The following is a 20,536-nucleotide window of genomic DNA, read 5'->3' on the forward strand; positions in this document are numbered from 1 at the left end:
CAGGTACTGCAAAATGCCGCCGCCAAACTGATTTGCGATAAAGGCAAGTTAGACTCGGCATCAGAATGCCTGGAAGCTCTCCACTGGCTTCCTGTGTGCCAGAGGGCCGCATTCAAGCTTCTCTGTCATGCCCACAGAGCCCTGCACAGGACAGGTCCCATCATGCTCCAGGACAAAATGGAATTCTATGTCCCTACCAGGAACCTACGCTCCACTCAATCAGCATTAGCAAGGACGAAACGTATATATAAAGCTAGAACTGGCGGCCGCTCTTTTTCTTACCTAGCGGCCAAAAGATGGAACGAGCTTCCAGATGATTTCAGACACACCACTAATTACCTTCTGTTCCGTAAAAAGCTGAAAACGCACCTTCTCCCCTCTTCCCAGTAACATCCTTCTGATATAGCTATTAGCTGTGTTCATCTGGTTTAAGCGCCGTGATATCCCTCGGGATGAGTGATGCGCTCTACAAATACCATAAATAAATAAATAGAGCATGTATGGTGTTTTTCTGTGGCAGCAGCACAGATAGGAGGAAGCAGTCATTAACGCCCATGGATCTTTAGGTCTGGCTTGACAGTGCATTCGTAATCTCGACCAACTGGAATTGCCAATGCTTGTTGGTAGAAGAAAACCCAAAATACAGTACACTTGGCCACAAATAGGCCCTAGTTCCAAAGAGCAATTTTGTGAACAAAAGTTTCACAAGTGTGCATTCCAGAGAGACTGTCATTTTTGAGTTATCTCGTTTTACTGTGCGAGTTGAAGTGTGCATCAGGAATCCATCATGTCACCACTTCATTAGTAATGCCCAATAACGGCATTTTTCTGCAAGGTACCTGTACTAGTTCTGAACAGTGCAAGGCATTCTCAGTAGGGCTGCTATACTTTTAATTAACATAATTGTCATTTTTATTCAAGAGCACTGTGTTTTTCACAGTACTCTACTAGGGTAGTGCAAAATTCGTTTTAACTGCCTTGGCATATTTACATGAAATGTTGGCCAAAATTCCAATAAAGTATGCAAAATACAAAACTGGCATTTGGCTATGTATTTTAGTGCAAAATACGTTTGTGTGTCCATTTTGGATATAAGGGTGCATTTGACTCAAAACAAATTGTGCCAAAAAACCAAAGCACCAAAAACAACAGCCACTCACACTCTGGGGGAAATGTACAACAGAAGTGGCGGAGTGAGGCGTTAGCCGTCATTACTTAGCGCCTCACTCCGCCACTTCAAAATCGCAAGGCTGCACCATATTTACAACAATATGGTGCAGGCTTGCGTTTCCTCCTTGGCCTGGCGCTACACTGCTAAGTCAAGCACCCTTGCACTAGGTGTCTGCGTGCAGGGCAAGATTGTTTATGTGCAGGAAGGTCCCCCTTCCTGCACATAAACAAGCTTGAAATGCCATTTTGTTATTTCTATGTGTGCTGCTTAATGCAGCACACATGGAAGTCATAACATTTCATTTTTTTCTAAAGATTGCTTATGTGCAGGAAGGGTCACCTTCCTGTACAGAAACAATTCTAGGCATTTTGCTATTTCCATGTGTGCTACATAAGGCATCACACATGGAAAAAGAAAAAACGAGGCAAAATAAAGCATTTCTCCTCGTTTCGCCAACTTAAGACCAGGTTTCCCCTGGTCTTAATTTTGGCTTTTGTCTCCTATTTACGTTGTCCTTGTAAATAGGGGGCAGCATCAAAATCAATGGGTGTTGCGGTGGAACACCCACTGCAACACCTACTGCCCACCCCTTTTACGCTAAGCATAGCGTGGCAGCAATAAGCAATGTTAAGTGGCTTAAAGCTGCCTTGTAAATAAGGCAAAGCCTCTATCGCCATGGAAAAGTCACAAAAAGTGACATTTCCATGACGATGGGGGCTTGTGCATATGCCCCTCTGTCTTTTGCATTGTTCCTGTGCAATTTTTACAGCAAACGGCACATTTGCTGTAACATTCTACCACGAACAGCGCGCACTTACACTATGTGGTCTAATAGCGTAATTTTGGAAACTTTGCATAACAAGCGTAAGACCAAATTACTGAAATTACACTGATTATCCCAGCATAACGCAAATTTAGCCCAGGCCTAGACACTACCTGCATTCTTTTTTAGGACTGGTATGATTGTGTTGGGACAATATCAATGCTCTTATGTAGGTCTGCCATGCTTCTATTATTGCAGTACCAACACTTCTTTGAAGGAAGCAGATAAGTTTTACCTAAGCACTTACATTTGTCCACTCCCATATTTAGCACTTGGTTTGTTTAGGCATGCACAAAGGTTGGAAATCATTAAATATGAAGAGCCAAGACACAAATATGTTTGGACAGATACATTCAAGTGTCTCCCCAAGTTACCGTGCTTGGGAGTTCCCACCAGGCTGAGTCAGGGAAGGCAGTGCAGCTGCTGCAGAAGCAACTCCATTGTTCTGCAACCAATGCTGCCTGTTTGCCTTCTCCCATCTCCCTGTGATGCTACAACAATACCAATGGAACACTGCCTGTAGACTCTCATTTTCAAGGAATCTTGATGTAGAAACATCATTCGAGGTGAAAGATCACAGACAGAATAGCATTCTCGATTGTGCTGGCTGAAAGGCTGCACTGGCGTACCACCTTACAGCACTCAGATGCATCCTGTCTGCAGGTCTCTCCATCCTTTTCTGTAATGAGAGCTACTTATGTTCAATGAAACTCATTGAGAGCTACTAATGTTATTAATGTTGTAATACTGACCACATCAGAAAAGATTACATTAGTGGCCATAACATGAAAGATTACAACCAGCGATCCTGCTTGTTTGTCAGCAGTTATGTAAAAAAGACTTTGTTAATACGGAATGCTGCTTCATGGGTAATATCCAACAGCCGCAGCAGCAATATCTCTAGCATCAAGATTATAACATTTGGGAAAAGTCTCCCAAATGTCACATTATTTATCACTCAAATATCAGCTTTAAATATATTTTGGAAATTCAGCCATTTTTTCACCAAATATCAGCGATGAGCTCTGTAAATAAACACATTTTTGTCTCAAATATACACTCTCAATTTCGGTACACATTTATTAATTCAACCAAGGAAAAACTTCTAAATTTAGTAGGCTGTGCTCCTGCACATAGAAGAGCTACTTACAGGAAGCTTGAGAGATACCAGTAGCTCATGATCTACTCGTTGGAGAAGCCTGCTGTAGAACATTATGCACGCTAAAACTGAGCTTCTATTAATGGGTGTTGCTTATTTTTCCCTACTTTGTTTTTGTCTTACACTTGTGATTTTCGCATCATTTTTCAATATAAATAAATATTGGGCAGAGCTGATCGCCTGTACCTTTTTTTCAATTAACCATCCGGACTGATGTATGCACATTTTAACTATATGGTGAAGTACACCGACACTCTGCACTATTCCAATAGGCTTTGACATCAAAGGTACAGTAAATTATTATTAAAATATATCTATTTATGTGGTTTTATATCCTGTGAATCTATATAGAAAGCTATGGAGTGTTATCTTGAAAACAACTAAACTTCCAGGGGGCGGAGTGAGGCAAGAGCTTGAAGGAGGGAGGGTGGGTGGTAAAGAAGGAGAGGGGTGGGTGGCGGCATGTACTGAGGTCACTAGGGTCATGCTGCCTGAAGTGGATTACATGGTGGCTGTGAAGTTAGCGAACTACTAGTTTCTGTTTGAGAGTAGAATCTTGAGTTTCTCTCAGAAAAGTTGGAGAAAAGCACCCTGGTGAATGTCACCAGGAATGGATTCTGGACCCTTGGTTCATAAAGAACCAGCCCCTTGAGATCCTCATGGGTGAGAAACCATGCCATACAAACTCCTGATTGATTGATTGAAAGACGCCCTGGTGTGTGGTCCTTTCTGTCTGGTCCTACCTGGCCTGAAGTCTTGCAGCTGCTGTGTGTCTTGCCTAGCAGGAAGGGCACCACTGCGCACACCATTGCGGTTCACGCAGCAGCAATTGAATGTGATGTGGGCAGAATGAAGAAGTCAGTAGCGGTTTCTGAGCTTTCGTGTTACCTTCTCAGATTTCTGAAGATGTTTGATGAGAAATGCTGCTGCCGGCCTTCATGAAGCTGTTGTCCGAGAGGAAAGGCTTCACCCTGTGAAGCATGGAAAAGTGATGCTGCACGGTTTTTGCATTGTGTCCAATGTGGGCAGTGCTTAATTTGTAAAAGAATGAGTGCAGGTGCCCAAAGCTGTCGTCCAAAGTCGACTGCCGGCTCAACTAAATGGCGAATACATAACGAATGCTAGGGCTGCACAGTCTTAAATCCACCACAGTCCTATTTATTCCACTAACCAATCCCACTTCCCCTTATCTCATTATTGCAATCCTGCATTCTCACTTTATAATGTTTTTTCTGTCTTTTTCTTCCTCTGCTCTTCCAATTTGTGTGAAAATTAATTGCTGTTCCCTAAAAATAAGTACTGGTGGCCCCCACCAGCAACCACCAGCTCATAGTAAGCGCTCAATGTGAGATTTGGAGTTGAGGCTAATCCAAATGTGTGTTCTGTACCTATACTTACTTGTTGGCATTACCAATCATAACACATCTGTCTTAATGGGGTTACCCTTGTGGTTGCCTTTTCCAGGAGGCCAGTTAGTTCTTCAGCTCAGTGACACTACTACTTGAAGTGGCTCACCTAACAGGTAGAGCGATTTGGACAATCTGGCCCTATTTCACCATTTAGTGTTGTTTCATGGTAGGATTATGGCACGACACCTACTTGGAGTGCCATGGTGTGGAGCAGAGTAGTAGAAAAAGTAGGCAGACGTTGCTATTGCCTGTGAGCTTTAAGGCGTCATTAAGCACTTTCATACCTCCTGTCTCTGCATTGTGCCTGTGCTTCAAGCTAAATCAATTTTGTACATATATTAGGGGCCAGCCTTTACACCCTATTGGAATGATAGATATGAGATGCGTATTAAATGCTGACTAACACTGGTGAGGCACTGAAGCGGATGGTACACGATGTTTGCTCACCTTTAATCAACAGTTCTTTACGCCATTAGTTGTGAGAATAGACTAGTAATGCAGGAATGTGATAACATGGACCATTAGTCTGATAAATAAGCTTGTTTCAAGCTATAGTTCATGTTATTCATTTTGTAGTTTGTGCTTTGTGTGAATGGCAAAAAGGAGAGCACATAGCTCAGCAAGCAATGGTCATGCAGAGTGTACATTTATGCAATAATGATTCACAAGTATTCAGTTGAATAATTGAATGGAGTAAGATAATAGTAAGCTCTGCCTCATTAAAGACACCCTATCTGTTGTCATTTAATTTTTCTTATTATTGCAAGTCAGAGCTTATTCAATGTTTCTCCTGAGACTTTCCACAGGTGTGGCTGGCACAGGTAAGAGTGGGGCAGGTCGGGGGCGGGTCGGGGTGGGGGTTGTGGTGGAAGTCGACAGACGATGGGAATAGGTAAACTAAATAAAACCACTAACCTTGCGCTTGCCGTTTCACCGAGATGCCGATGCCGCAAGCGCAAGGTAAGTGGCTTAATTCATGTTTTTATTTAATTTTACCTATACCGTCACCTGTCAACTTCCACCACCACCCACCGCGCCCCGCCCCACTGCACTACCACTCTTACCTGTGATTACCGCGCCTGCAGACTGATCTTCCCGTTGTGATATGAATTTAGATAGCCTTTCCTGCACTGGATGATAGTAGGAAGACAACTCAGCTGAGCTGTGTGAACTGGATGTTTCTGCTTGTACGAACTGGGATGCAATGGTTCCCATCCTGATAGAAAGGTGATAGAGTGAGGCAGTGCTTTCAATTTCCAATAGATCCAGTAGGAAGAAGTCAGGTCTTCACCATCCTCCTGAACACCAAGATTCGGATAAGAATCAACCAGACGTTCATCGTCCTCCATATCCTTTTCAGAGTCCATCCAGAAGCATCAAAGGAGTAGCAACAACGTAACCAGCCATAGTAAAATCTCTAAGAATTCCACACAGGGGCAGTAGTAGAGCATTTGATAGAACTTGTATGATACAAACAGCTATGCTATATTATCTGCTGAGTCACTAAAGGAAACGGATATGGGGTCATGTTGCATCCCCTTAACAAGCTTCTGATAGGGGCCAAAGCAGTCAGTCCTATGCAGTGAACTCATTTGCATAATCGCTCATCCACATAGAGGGCAACATAGGTTTTACACCATTTTGTTTTGATCATTGAGTGCCATTCAAAAACATTAAATGTTCATCTTTAGGCTGATGTAGAAACATTCAACATCATGCAAGCAGGGGTTTCAATAAAGCAAGAAAGATTGATCTGTCTATATTCATCTAAGATATTAGTGAGATAAAAGCTAAGGACGCAAGAAAACGTACCCACATTGAATGGGTTGTTATGCAGGACTCGTCAGATAGGAAACATCAGTATGAAGCACTAGACAATGACCCTGCTTGTTAAAGGTATAGTGACAGTCTGAAACAAAACTGGATCAGGGAGAAATCATAGTCCTGTGATTTTGTGAAAGCTGTCAAGTCATCAATTTACTCAAAAAATAAAAGCGTTTATATGTTATGCTTTTTCTGGTGTCTTAAAATTGTGACAGACCTGTATCAATTGTGGCTCCACCAAATGTTGGAAGAGTTAGCAGACAGGAACAACATATATGTGGTACTCGTGCAGTAAGGTACAAATCTTCAGGAATAAAATGGAGTCAGAGATCTTCGAGTTCGTTCTACCTTGAAATCTGCAAGCACCTTATCATACAATAATGATTATAATGTATAGACAGTGGCATCTGGTAGGTAAACTAAAATATTTTACATTGTTCTTGTAACTTTTTGGACATCAACACAAACTTTAAAGTCTGTGACGTGCTCTTTGCGAAAGTAAGAGCAAGGAAGTAGGGGAATGGGAATGTAACACAGGAATTTTTCTAATATTTGTTAGGAAGTCTGACCACCTGCCTTACCACTTCTTACGGACAAGGTTGCTTAACGTAACATGGCAATTGAAAAATGAAGAATCAAAGTCTTATAAAATCTATCCTGTAAAATGTTGCCTGCAATATGGTGACAAGATTCATATGTGATTCACTCTTGACCTGATCAATCTAGAATGAGCCAAGGTAAGAGCATAGTCAACCAAGGCACCAAGTTGCTGTTTTTGTTCAAATCCATAGCCAGACTAACTAAAAGCAGCAAATCTTTCCATAGTGAAGATTCTGATCCTCCAGTTTCTGCCTTGGTGTTCTCCTAGTAGGACCATAATGTTTGAATAGAATGAATAGAAACCAGGACTGCAAGCATACGCAAGTCAGAAGAAATCGAGACCAGCAGCAAATTATAATGTTGTAGTCTCCTATTTTCTTTTGGATCTCTCTAGAATGTCTGGGTTGACGCTAATTTGGGGTCATGCCTTAAAATTGGTTGATAAGCATCCCTAGTGTCTTTCCTAGAAATGGAGGGACTGTCCAAGAAGACAAGATCACCAGAAATGGGCTCAAGAAAACATGGAATTCCCACAGAAGGATGGATGCTAAGCAGATGAGCCCACCTCCATGGCCTGTTATGTGCCTAAGTGTGAGGAGGACAGTTTTAAAACTAGACACTGAAAGTTTATGCCAACATTGTTAATGCTACAAATGTTTTGGACCCTAACTGGACCACCAGCTTTCTTTGAAAATGAATCGTAGCATAAACAGAAACTCACGAATGAGAGAAAGGAGCTCTAGAAATAGAAAACCTCGAATTGTGATGGGGCTCTTAAATAAACGCCCACAAGTGTTACCTAAAATTGTTTGGTATAAATATGGGTTCAGTCAGTCCAGGAAGAGAAAAAGCATTGGAAACGACAATAGGTCACGATTGTAAAAGGCCAGAATATGGGCTTTGCCAATGTTTGTTTGCACTGACATAACTAATGCCAGAATAGCTACCAGTGTGTCATGATACATGTGGACATATGCCAATGCATGGGCCACTATCTTGGAGTGGGTTATCATATATTAAAAAAAACTCCTGATTTGCACACCTGCGCCATGATTCATCCATAAGTGTGCACCATAACACACACATTTGCATGTAAGTCTTCAAAGATGGCCACTGATGCATACTCATGCAAGTAGATCCACTTGTCCATACATGCAGATGCGTTGTGATGCATGCGTACATGCGTTGTGAGGCAGTGGTTGCCATTTTTGCTATTTTTAAATTACGCCTCAAAGATGGCTAATTGATATTTTGGAAAGGGAAAAAAAGGGAAAAATGGAGGCAGCTGGCAGATCCCTGTAAAAAAAAGAAGGAACAGGTTTGGGAGTGGTCCAATACAATTCAGGGAGCCACAGATGAGTGGAGTTGAGGAGGGTAGTAAATAGAAAGAAGGGTTCAGGCGTGAGCACTGGAATGTCCAGAGCAACAAGTGGATGGAAGAGAAACTAAGGAAAGAGATGCACTAATATGAGCGCTGAAAGGGTAAGAAATAAGCTCTCCACAAGCCATTAGTGGAAGGCTACAGCTCCTCCACTCAGAGCATTGTGAGACAAAAATGTATCTCTGACAAAGAAGTAAGCAGGGCAAGAGGCAGTAAAAAAAGCACATGAGTTTTGTCATTTTGCATTCATTTCGCTGTGTGCAACAACCTCTCCAGCCATCTCACTGCTGGCATGGACATAGTATTAGTCTGTAGGAAAGAGACCTCGCAGTAGCAGAACATCTAATAAAACAGCCTGTGAAGAAACACAAGAATGGCTTTAAAACGACATGGGCTGTATTACACAAAGTTCTCTGGGGGCACAACAGGTGTTTGCACCCGCTCTGCACAGCCCAAGGCACTGGAATATTACAGATTGGGCAGCAGATACGTATGCAAATGCGAAGAAGCTGTCAGGCGGCGCAATGACAGGGCACCACCTAAAAGGTGGAGCACTGTCAGCACGCCCCCTGAGAGCAGCTGTCTGCTAGGAGTAAAGGGGGTCCTTCGGACCACCCAGACATCCCCTTGCAGGCGGGTGCAGTTACTGACAGAAAAACACGGCACGCCTGCTTCAAAGCTGCTCCGTATTTCACTTGAACGAACTGCCCCCAGGGCATCACGAGTTCGCAGCTCCCCAGGGAGTAGCACATTCTATGTAATAGGGCTCACATTCTCTGTTTGCACCCGACGCACCTGTTTTAAGCTCACAAGGTGCAAACAGGGAAAATGCGCCCTAATACATGCTATGGCCCCATGTGATGTATGATGCAAAGCCTGCTCGCAAAGAATGACAGTGCCATTTGTGATCACAATCACGTTTTAACCCCTTCGCTGCGGCACGAATTCCGCCGCAGCGCTGGTGGGGTTGGGGGGGGTTGACGGCGCCGCTGTGCTCATGACGGAGCCACGCCGTCATGAGTCACGGGTGAGCTGTGCTCATGACTCCACCCACTGCGCTAATCGCCCGCACAGGCAGGGAATTAGCGCCGCGTGGGAGGAGCGGCCGCAGCATGACGGATCCACTCCGTCATGAGCACAGCGCACCCGTGGCTCATGACGGAGTGGTTCCGTCATGAGCGGGGAACGGGTTAATGTTCCTAATATGCGCAGATTTCCCCTGTTATTTTGTATTTATCTTTCAGCTACTAAGGACCCTGACTTTTTGTGTAACAGAGTCACTGGTATGGTCTCAATTTAGATCAGAAAACACACCTAGTCATTTCTAAACACCATACACAGAAGGCTGGGGTAATGAGGGAAGGTTAGCAATTGTTTCTTGAAGCTGACGTCACCTGAATGTGCTAGGTGTTTGGGAACTGATTTGGTGACATAGTAGGGCTGGGATCATGTGATAATCCAAGCCAGGTTTCAAAGAGTGGTGAAAATTAGGATGGATATTATGAATAGGTTCCCTGTTTTATGGTATATTTTTTTTTACATTTCCCTATGTATTTATCGTTTTTTTTTCCTTTTTTGGCCATCTTATTGGTATTTACCCGTATTTATTTTGTGTTTTGAGAATTAATCAAGCTACAAAATGGTATATTTCCACTTTTATTTATCTCTTGGATGTGCTCTCATACATGATTGCCTTCACGTTTCAGCAAATTAAGCAGCCACGTATAACAAATCTCTACACTCACAGGTACATATTAGCGTTATACTGCAAATATAGATTAAGAAAAGAAATTCAAAGACAATTCCTCACGGGGGCTCTCTCACAAATATAAGGTATGTTTCCAGTGGGAAGGGAGGCTTCGAAACACCCTGAGGGACGTTACATACACATACAGTGCTGCAAGCAGCTGCAGTGGTGGGTCACGTGATGACATCTCTCAGCTTTGGCTCGGGAGACAAAAATACCCCCTCGAAAAACATAGTGGGGCACTCCATACACTTGTGTCCATGCCTGACTTGTGCACGGGTTCGACAGCACAGAAGTCCTTGCTGTAACATTCAAAACGGTTCAGCTCAAGAAAGAAGACAGGATTTAAGTGTGTAGAACCTAGCCCTATATGTGATGCATCGAGTAACCGGTACAGTCACAGTCAGGGCACAAGTCGGTGGTGCATGTGGGTAAATGGCGTTTACCCACTGTTTTGACAGGGTAGGCTCTGTCCACCCAGCCAAGAAGTTGGGCACCACCATATTATGCTGAACTTGTCCCAGTGTGATTTTCAGACACCAGGACACGTTAAGCAGCGCCTGCACATTGTCTGCTTTCCATTTCCAGCAGCAACCAGCATGCAACGTCGAAGTTAAGGGGCCAGCAGGCCTCCTTTTGCTCCTGTATCCTGGCTGGGTGAGGTCTGGTGCCTCACACTTAGATTCAAATGCAACAAAGCAGAAACAAAGGCACACAGCTTATGATATCATTCCACAAGTACTTAAGGGAGGGTATGCTTTGGACTTTGTTCAGTCCCTCCTGTATATAAGACATATGCATGCACTGTAAAGAATTTGAGATAAGTAGGTCTGCCCTAGTTTTTTGCAGAAATAAAAATGTAAATACTATTATTTCATTTCTTTTATAGCACCACTCATCCCAACGCAGGGTCTCAGAGCACTTTACATCACATGTAAACATTAAATATCGACAATAATTCATGTAAGTGTATAGATCAATGTACAAGATGTGTCAAATAACACAGTGAAGGTTACAAAGTATAGAAGTCACATGTTCTTCATAGCTCACTGTGCTATAATAGAAGGATTACAATTTATGAACTGCAAGTAACAAAAAGATCTCTATGTTAAAGGCAGTAACCCACTTACCTATCTATATAAAATAAAAATCTGTCATCTGCATGTTACATGATATGCTAGCAAGGTGACACTTTAGTCATATATGCTACTTTGTTTCAAAACTGGGACTAGACAAAACACAGATCCCTCCAGCAAATGCATTAACCTCCAGGGTTATCTTTCCATTATTAATATTCCCTGAAATGTGCTGGGCACAGAAACATTTTTGCAGAAAGTGCCTTTACCCCATAAGATATTTTAAAATGCAGACTTTGCAACCAATTAAGAAGAACAGATATACTGCCATATGTCTCCTTGTTGCCAATTTCTTTGTGACAGAGTTTAAAAAAAATATATTAGTTGAGACCCAGATTTTGCGTCAGGTTCCACCACTTTTTTGGCACAACCCCGACCCAATATTTAAATTGTTAAATCTAGTAATGCGCTTAAATGAACTCATGATAGACCTGCTAAACATATGCATGAGGTCATGCACTGTGACGTCATGCGCTGTGGCGTCACACACCATGATTTCACTTGCATACTGCCTAACTTGGTTAGTCCCCCCCATTTTTTGGGAGGGGGTCTTGTGCTCTGGTCACAGTGATGTGTGTGAGGGCATTTGTATCCCCTTCCTCGTACGAATATCAGTACTGAAAAATATATATACAAAAAACTAAATATACAACTCGAAGGTACTTTTGAGGGAAGCCTTCGTCGCCATTTGTAATACATTCACAGCAGTGTATGCAGAGAGAATTAATCTAAAGTCAAATGTACAGCACACCTGCCAGTAGTGTTTGCCTCAATCCTGATTACACAGTGGCCTGGCACTGGGTGCCACGGACATAACAGCTTCAGAAATCTGAGCACCTTCGCTCCTGTGTGTGTTTTCATTCATTTAGATGGACGGCTGGATTTAACCTTCGTGCCTAGTGTGGGGAAACTCATGTCTTTACCGTGATGGGACAACGCAGCAATGTGGGTAAATATGTTAATTAGTGTTGATGAAGCGAATGCTTACAATAATGACGATAAAGGCACACTCTTTAGGCAAACTTAGAGGGGTACATGATTAATAGACTTCGTAAAACTATTACTCGATTATAGCTCAAATGTTAGCTCTGACTAATGAAAGAAGGATTTATTTCCTAAATCATGTATGCAAGTGGATCGGTTATGAATCAAAATGTTTATATTTTCCGTGTTTTTCTGCTAACACTCCATTATGAGAGACTGTAACTGCGTACTTTTTCTATTCCAATGGGTTACTATTCCTGTCTGCTTGTGGTGACACTAAGCACACATATGAACTGACACACACGTAATTTATATGTAGATTTTCAAAACATGAGCTTATAGACAGGCTACTGCTTTTATATAATCACATGCCATGTTATCATTTGTTTTGATGACCCAATAATAAATTAAAACCGTAACGCATTCCAGCCTTTAGCATATATTTTCTTGTGAGCCGTCGTTGTAGAACTGAAAAGTTTAATTTTATAATCACTTCACTAATTTGGACATTGAATAGCTCATTATTATTTGCTGTTGTTTTTATTCCTGTGTTACCAGCTGGACAAGTGGCTTAATCAGGGGCGGCTCCTCCAAGTGGGTGGAGGAGCGTCGCCCACCGCTTTCTAAATAAATACCATTTTATGTTTCTGCTTCTCGCACTGCGTGAAATCAGAAGGGTTTGGCTGGGGCCGTTCGGGTAGGCGGGTCTTCTCTAGTGCAGTGGAGGAGTGGTGTGTCCACTCTGAGGGCGCTGACTGCTTGGTCAGTGTTATATCCTATACTTCCTAGTCCTGGCTGCTCAGCCTGTATAAGTGTGATGTCATGGAATGTTGGGAGTGTGTGATCAGTTAGATTGAAGGGGCTGAGCAGCAGGATGCTGCTCCCGGTGGGGCAATCCTGTACCATCTTACTTGAACAATAAATCTACTTAAATACATCTCTGGCACCTGGTCTACTTATGATGACAGCACTTTTCTTCAGTTACAAAAGTCAGCCCCAGGGCCGACCAAACCAGTCATACGCACTCTGCATTTTCTCCATGTAGGCTGCATGGAGAAAATGGCCTCCCCATAGATGCCTGTGAGGTCGGCACCCCAGCCAATCACAATGCTGCCATTGCAGCATTGTGATTGGCTGAGGGGAGGGAAGCTGGCTGCTTCCTGTCAGGAGCAGAAAAGCAGTGACGATGCAGGACCGGACCAGGTCGGCGAAGGTAAGTTAGTTTTTAAAAAAATGTAAAGTAAAACTCTCAGTGCGACCCCCTCCCCGCGCGACCTCCTCCCCATGCAACCTCGGGCCTCCCCACTCGCGAGTTACGCCGGCCACGATAGGCATAATGCAAGATGATGGGGCTCCCATGTTGAATGGTGTGAGAGCCAATGAGTCTCCCATATCCAGGGTCGGACTGGCCTATAGGGCAATCAGGCATTGCCCGATGGGATGGTCTGACAGATCAGTGTGTGGGACGCTTTTTTTGCAGTTTTGGGATAGTTTTGTTGTCAGACAGGCCTGTTTTTACTGTTTAGTGAGCATATATTACTACTTTTTCAACTATATGCTTCGCTAACAAGGGCTACTTTTACTTTGGTGCCCTGGCCTATTTTCTGTCACAGTCTGACCCTGAATATCTCACTGACATTCATAGGGCTTGTTCTGAATGGGACCGGCAGAAAGGGGAGTTCCCCCATGCACAGCAGAGGCAGCAGGAGCCTGTATTATGCCCCTGTGTTGGACATGTCTTTTTGGGCGCATTAGTTATGGAAGGTGCTGCAGACCTAGTATCATGGGATTGTTAGTTATCTCCCTATCAAATAAACCATAATCTGATTTAGATGTACCGAAAAACATTTCTCCCATTGAAATGCTTCCTGCTTTATCTAAGATCATGGAGAAACACCTTTTTAGGTGGCTATCCAGTTCTCAGGAGGCCCGGGACCTCCTAGATTGCATGCAAGGAAGTTTCAGTGTTAGGCATTCTACTGAGACAATAATTCTGGATGAGCTACTAGCCGTAAGAGATGCAGGTGTACAAGAGGGACTTCTGCTGTTAGAGCTGCCCTCCATCTTTCTGACAGTCAACCACCAACTTCTAGTCGACTGGCTGGGGGTTATCTCACTCTACTTTAGATAGGTCCAGCTCCTTCCTGGTTCATAAAACTCAGGTGGTCTCTTTCTTTCTGTTCATGTCTGCAGCAATCTGACTGTAATGCAGTGTGACTCAGGGCTCAGGTATTTTCCTGGCACTTTTTATTCTTTATGATCAGCCACTTGGGAATCTAATGCAGTCCTTTGGCTTTCAGACATTCCCATATGCCAATGTCAACGAGCTGATTTTTTGGTTTGATCAAACTTCTACCAACAGCATCAGTCCGCAGGTGTAGTGTCTTATAGGCATCAAACAAGGTGATGAGCCCTTACACGGATCTATGGCTATCTTAGAGGACCTCAACTGGTATAGTTAAGAACCTTGGTGTGATTTTTGAACCTACACTCACTTTTGACAGACAGGTGCAGAAGGTGTGGAAGAAAGCATTCTTGTAGTTAAGCAACACACTCCTTTCTTACCACCTACTTTATATACCTTATGTAATGCTGAACATTTCCAAACATTTACCCCCAGTCACAGATCTGGGTTAAATCCATGATTTCTTTGCTCACCATGCCACGCCAGTAGTGGTTCGGGCTGGACTCCCCATGGGGAGCAGGGTCAAGACTGATTTGCATTTGACTGGGTCCACACTGGGTCTGCATTGTGAGCAAATAAACAATATATTTAACCAAGATCTGTGACTGGGGGGTGAATGTTTGGCAATTTTCAGCATTCCGTCCATCATAATTTGTGTTGCAATAGTCACCCTAAGTACGAAGGGTATGCCCAGACGTGGGTCCTGTACTTGCTATGCCAATGGATGCCTGGCTGATATGGGGTGACACCACAAAACCTGCCCCAGGATGCTTGTTTTTCAGTCCAAGGAGGACCTGGTGATTTGGGGTGAACTGTTACCATGAGGAATAGGGTCAAGGCTGATTTGCATATGGATGGTTCCAAACTGGGGTGGCATGGTGAGCAGAAAACAATGAATTTAACCCAGACATGTGACTAGGGGTGAATCTTTGACAATGTTACCCATTCCATCAATCAACTTTTTGTGCTGCTGTTGTAGTCGTAAGTAGGAAGGGTATGCCCAAACATGGGTCCGGTGCTCGCTATGCCACTGGATTCAAGCTAGCCTGGCTGATGAGGGTTGATACCCCAGAACCGATCAGGGAGGACCTGACCTGATGGATCAGTCTGGACTGTTCCCATGGGGTGTAGGCTCAAGATTGATTTGCATATGGCTGGGTTCAAACTGAGGTGGCATGAAGAGAAAAAAAACGATGGATTTAACCCAGATCTGTGACTGTGGGTGAATGTTTGACAATGTTCAGTATTCCGTCCATCATCTTTTTGTGTTGCTATAGTACCTAAGATGCTAACTTTACCTCAAATATTAGTTTGAATGTTAAGGCCTAGGTGAATGAAGTGTGTTTAAAGTGCAATGTTTTAACTGAATATTAATTTGGAGGTCTACCTCGGATATAGTATTACCTGGCCTACCAGACTCAGGAATGCTCTATTTGCCTCGGTTGTAAATTTGCATGCTAATGCCTTTGTAAAGTGCAATATATTTAAACTGCAATGGATTTGACAACCTGTTCAATTAAGAGGCCTTCTCTGGAGGTATTAGTGTCTAGGGAGCAAAACCAATGGGGAGGATGGACGGAGTGTTGAACACTGCAAGCACTCACCCCCAGTCAGTCAACTGTTCTGGGTTTAATTCATCATCATTCTTTAGCTCACTTCGCCACCTCAGTTCAGACATGGCCATATGCAAATCAGTCTGACCCTGTGCCTCATGGGAACAGTCCAGCCCGAACTGCCAAGCCATGTCTTCCCTGGACCAGAAACAAGCATCCTGGGACCGGTTTCGGGTTCATAACCCTCATCAGCCAGGCTATCTTGAATCCAGTGGCAAAGTGAGCAAGGGACCCACGTCTGGGCATAGCCTGCCTACTTAGGGCGAACAAAGCAAAACCAAAGAGGATGATGGACGGAGTGTTGAACACTGCAAGCACTCACCCCCAGTCAACTGATTTGGTTTTAATCCATCAACATTCTTTAGCTCACTCCGCCACCCCAGGTCAGACATGGCCATATGCAAATCAGTCTGACCCTGTGCCTCATGGAAACAGTCCAGCCTGAACTGCCAAGCCATGTCTTCCCTGGACCGGAAACAAGCATCCAGGGACTGGTTTCGGGTTCATAACCCTCATCAGCCAGGCTATCTTGAATCCAGTGGCAAAGTGAGCAAGGGACCCACGTCTGCGCATACCCTGTCTACTTAGGGCGAACAAAGCAAAGCCAAAGGGGATGATGGACGGAGTGTTGAACATTGCAAGCACTCACCCCCAGTTAACTGATCTGGGTTTAATCCAGACGTAGGTCCGTTGCTCACTTTGCCACTGGATTAAAGCAAGCCTGGCTGATGACGGCTGATTAGCCAGAAACCGGTCCCAGGATGCTTGTTTCCGGTCCAGGGAAGACGTGGCTTTGCAGTTCGGGCTGGTCTGTTACCATGAGGCACAGGGTCAGACTGATTTGCATATGGCCATTTCTGAACTGGGGTGGCGGAGTGAGCTAAAGAATGATGATGGATTAAACCCAAATCATTTGACTGAGGGTGAGTGCTTGCAATGTTCAACACTCCGTCCATCATTCCCTTTGGTTTAGCTTTCCCCGGTATTAGTGTCTAGCCTCCAAAGGCAAAAAGTGCTCTTTTTACATGTACTAAATGGACCAAGAAAGTGCAAGGATTTTATGGTATATTAACTTAAAAATTAGTTGGAGGCAATTAAATGTAATGGGTTAAAAGGCCTACAATGTGGATAATATTATCTGGCCACATGATCATAAAGACCTTGAGGGGCATATGAAACAATGAACAGGAGTAAGCCCTTTTTCCCAGCAGAGACCGGGCAATAGTTTTTAGCAAAACAACAACGTCTCAACTGGATATCATTTAAAATAGCAAGTTTCAAATCAGTGATGTAAATCACAAAGGGAAGGGGAAAAAAGGAAGGGAGACCACAAGAAAAATAGAAAAGTGGTATATATTGTAGGTAGTTGTTACAGAACTACAGTACAATAAAGGTACAAATGACCAAAATACACAAAAGTGAGCACTGGGCGTGCTAGTGATAGTGAACGGCGCAGAGACACAATGGGTGAAGACAGCGTGAATGGCGAAAAATGAATAATATAATAACTATGTGGTCAAGGAAAATGATTCTATACAATCTGGTTTGAACAAATTTTAGGTGACCACAGGAAAGCCAAAGTTCTTTGAGGATTGTCGACGGCGTTTCAGCCTGATTAATTTCAGGCCATCATCAGGACAATGGTCATAATTAAACGTGTGCTGAGCGTAGTATCGGTAAGTACAATGAGTCCAATAGAAGTGGAACCAACGCGGGCATGAATCGGCGCGTAATCAATGGTATAAGTACTCAAGGGTCAGCATCAAACATTGCTGCAACCGGGAACAATAGGAGTCCGGGGGCCGGGCATTGGAGACAAATCTCGGAAAAAATTAAAGCAAGTCGGTCCAAAGGTGACTTGATCGATGGACGGGAACAAATCCTAAATTGGTCAGATGCGGGCGAGTGAAACGTCCGTGAGGGGCATATACCATTAGGCCTGGGCGAAGCACTACGCTACGCTCGCGTAGTTTGCGAAGTTCGCGCTACTTCGCACTACGCGAACTGCACGTAGCACAGTGCGAACACGCGTAGCGTAGTGTTGCGTAGTGCTGCGGTCATTTTTTGCTTGCTCGCGGTCCTCAACGTCAAGTTGGCGACCGCGAGCAAGCAAAATGACATCCTGGCGAGACTTTTTCCTTGTTCGCGATCGCGAGCATGGAAAATAAACCTCCCGGCGAGATTCCCAACGCGAGGAGGTCAGGTTTCTCATTGCGAGGGGTCGCGTATGCTCGCGACCGCTCGCGATGAGAAACTACCAGTTCGCGTTGAGAAAGCTGCCGCTCGAGTAAAAATCTACTCGAGCAGCAGAAAACTACAGCTCGCACTGTGCAAGATGCCATTTTCAATGATTGCACAGTGCCGGTTGCTTGTCCGCACTGTGCAATCATTGAAAACAACATCTTGCACAGTGCGAACATGTTACTACGCAGTTCGCGAAGTGCTACGCGTAGCTCGCGTAGTGCGAACTTCACTTTGCGTAGCTTCGCGAAGTGCTACTTCGCGAACTACGCCCACCCTTATATAGCATTCAGTTCGCCTGTATCCCCAGTACCTAAGGTGCTAGGTTATCTGATGTGCAAAGTTAACTCTTAATGCCCATGTAAAGTGCAATATTTTAGTCTTTAGTTTTTAACAGCATATCGAAAATTCAGAGTCCACCACGTTAACAGAAGGTGCCAGCACAGTTTTCATAAATTTCAGAAATCGAGCTGTAAGATGCGATGAGTCACCTTTCAGGCAAGCCTGCACGGGGCCTTGGCAGGTCCTGATACTTAGGGTACGCCATATTGGCCGCAACCAGAACTTTCTTAACGGGAGCAGCTTTTCGCAGGTGCAGAGAATATGAGTTAGAGATTCCTCTCCTTTTGCACAGAAACAACATTGTCAGTTGGTGTCGTCATGGTTCCTCAGACCATAGCAGTAGGCTTTCAGAGGGATTCGTCCAAATCGTAGACTCATCATCTGTTTTTCATGACCTTACCAAAAGGCAGTGAGAGGTAGGTCAGCAGGACCCCTGGATCATACAGTGTTGTAGCCTTGATATTAGTTTAGCTTGCTTAAACAACAGTTTTGAGACTGGGGATACAAGGGGGTCACTTGACCCAATCTCTCGAACCTCCAAGGCATCCAATGCGAGGTTTAGGTAGCTATGCCAGCTTGTCATGGGGTTGTTTATTACTACCCAGATTACATGTTTTAGTGTATTATTTTTCGGCTACTTGGCTTTGTGGCAGTAGGCCAGGAGTAGGATAAGAAGATTGAATGTACATTCAGTTTAGAAATAAATAGAATAGAAATAGTCTAGAGAAAATATACTTTAACTAAACTCAGTAAGGTGCTAACCTCTTCCTTCTATATGAATGTAATATTATTCTGATTTCTAGGAAGGAGACACAAATTACCAGATTCAGAACTCTCCACAGTACACATTCCGGTTCTGACCACCTATTGCAAAAGTTAGGTTCATGTTTGCATGTTCTACTTTTGCATGAGTAATGTTCCAAATGATGGTACACGTGTCCAAATCTTGCACTTGCTGGGTCAGACCACTAAAAAATTGAAACTAGTTTCCAATTGTAGTCTTTACATTCTAGCATTAATCATCCATGTTTCCCAGTGGGAATACCAAACTGGACATCTGCAGCAATCAAACACTCTGTATTTTCTGGTGTGGAAAGCAAGCATCGACTTTAGGTGCAATTAGTGCTCCCCAAACTAATATCAAACATAGAATGCAGACATAGAAAGTATGGTCCACTAATTAACCATAATAATAGGCATACTTTGCCAGTTTGGTGACCTAACATTGGCTGCAACTTCAGACAGGTTTATATTCTAGTGTGCCGAATAATGGTCAAGGCTGAAAGCAGATGCGATCTGTGGTTGATAACAAGTTTATTACACTTGAAACAAGATGGCACACGACATGTCCCTCCACTTGCCTGGCATGCCAAACAAGCACCGGCTGTCCACCTAGCTTTCAAAAGTTTTCACTTCATGGAGCAGGGCAACTATGTCATATGTTTGTCTACACCACTTCTGCATATTTTAAGCAGTTGCATTGCAAGCGCAATTAGATAGGCAAGATAGTATAGTCTGTCTTTCATAGTCATGGGAAACAAATTCGCTGTCTTTTTCAAAACGTTTTTGTTAAATTGTTTATTCTTACAGATTTCTTTTTTAATTGATAAGTTTTTTTTAACTTTTCCTTAGTCCCGTGAGAGAGCTCTCTTTTTCTTCTCTATTTTTGATGCACTTCTACACCAAAGATAATTCCTTATAAGAGTCATCTAGCTGTATTTTATCTGCTTGTTTGGAAAACAATAAGTGTCTACATGTTACGCAGACTGGCTTTAGACCCCAAGAAGGACCTTAAACAGCCATTTTGGCGGCAACAGAAGAAATCAGGAAAACCCTTGGCAGTGGAGGCTGCGCTGCCCTTATCCTGTTGGATCTCTGCGCAGCCTTCGATACTGTCAACTATCATCTCATGATACATAGA

At 43.6% G+C, this 20,536-nt stretch overlaps 1 protein-coding gene across 4 annotated transcripts in view; it reads left to right on the forward strand.

Moving 5' to 3' along the window:
* Positions 1-20,536, forward strand: part of P2RY12 (purinergic receptor P2Y12) — a 497,887-nt gene that overhangs the window by 321,993 nt on the left and 155,358 nt on the right. Inside the window, exon 1 of one of the 4 annotated variants that reach the window (XM_085634889.1) lies at positions 12,115-12,195. The exons of the other annotated variants lie outside the window; for them this stretch is intronic. The gene's annotated coding sequence lies outside the window, so the exon portion shown is untranslated. Of the gene's footprint in view, positions 1-12,114; positions 12,196-20,536 lie in introns of those variants that run through there. 4 annotated transcript variants of the gene reach the window in all.

Source organism: Triturus cristatus, chromosome 11 (assembly GCF_964204655.1).
Source record: "Triturus cristatus chromosome 11, aTriCri1.1, whole genome shotgun sequence".
Lineage (NCBI taxonomy): Eukaryota > Metazoa > Chordata > Amphibia > Caudata > Salamandridae > Triturus > Triturus cristatus.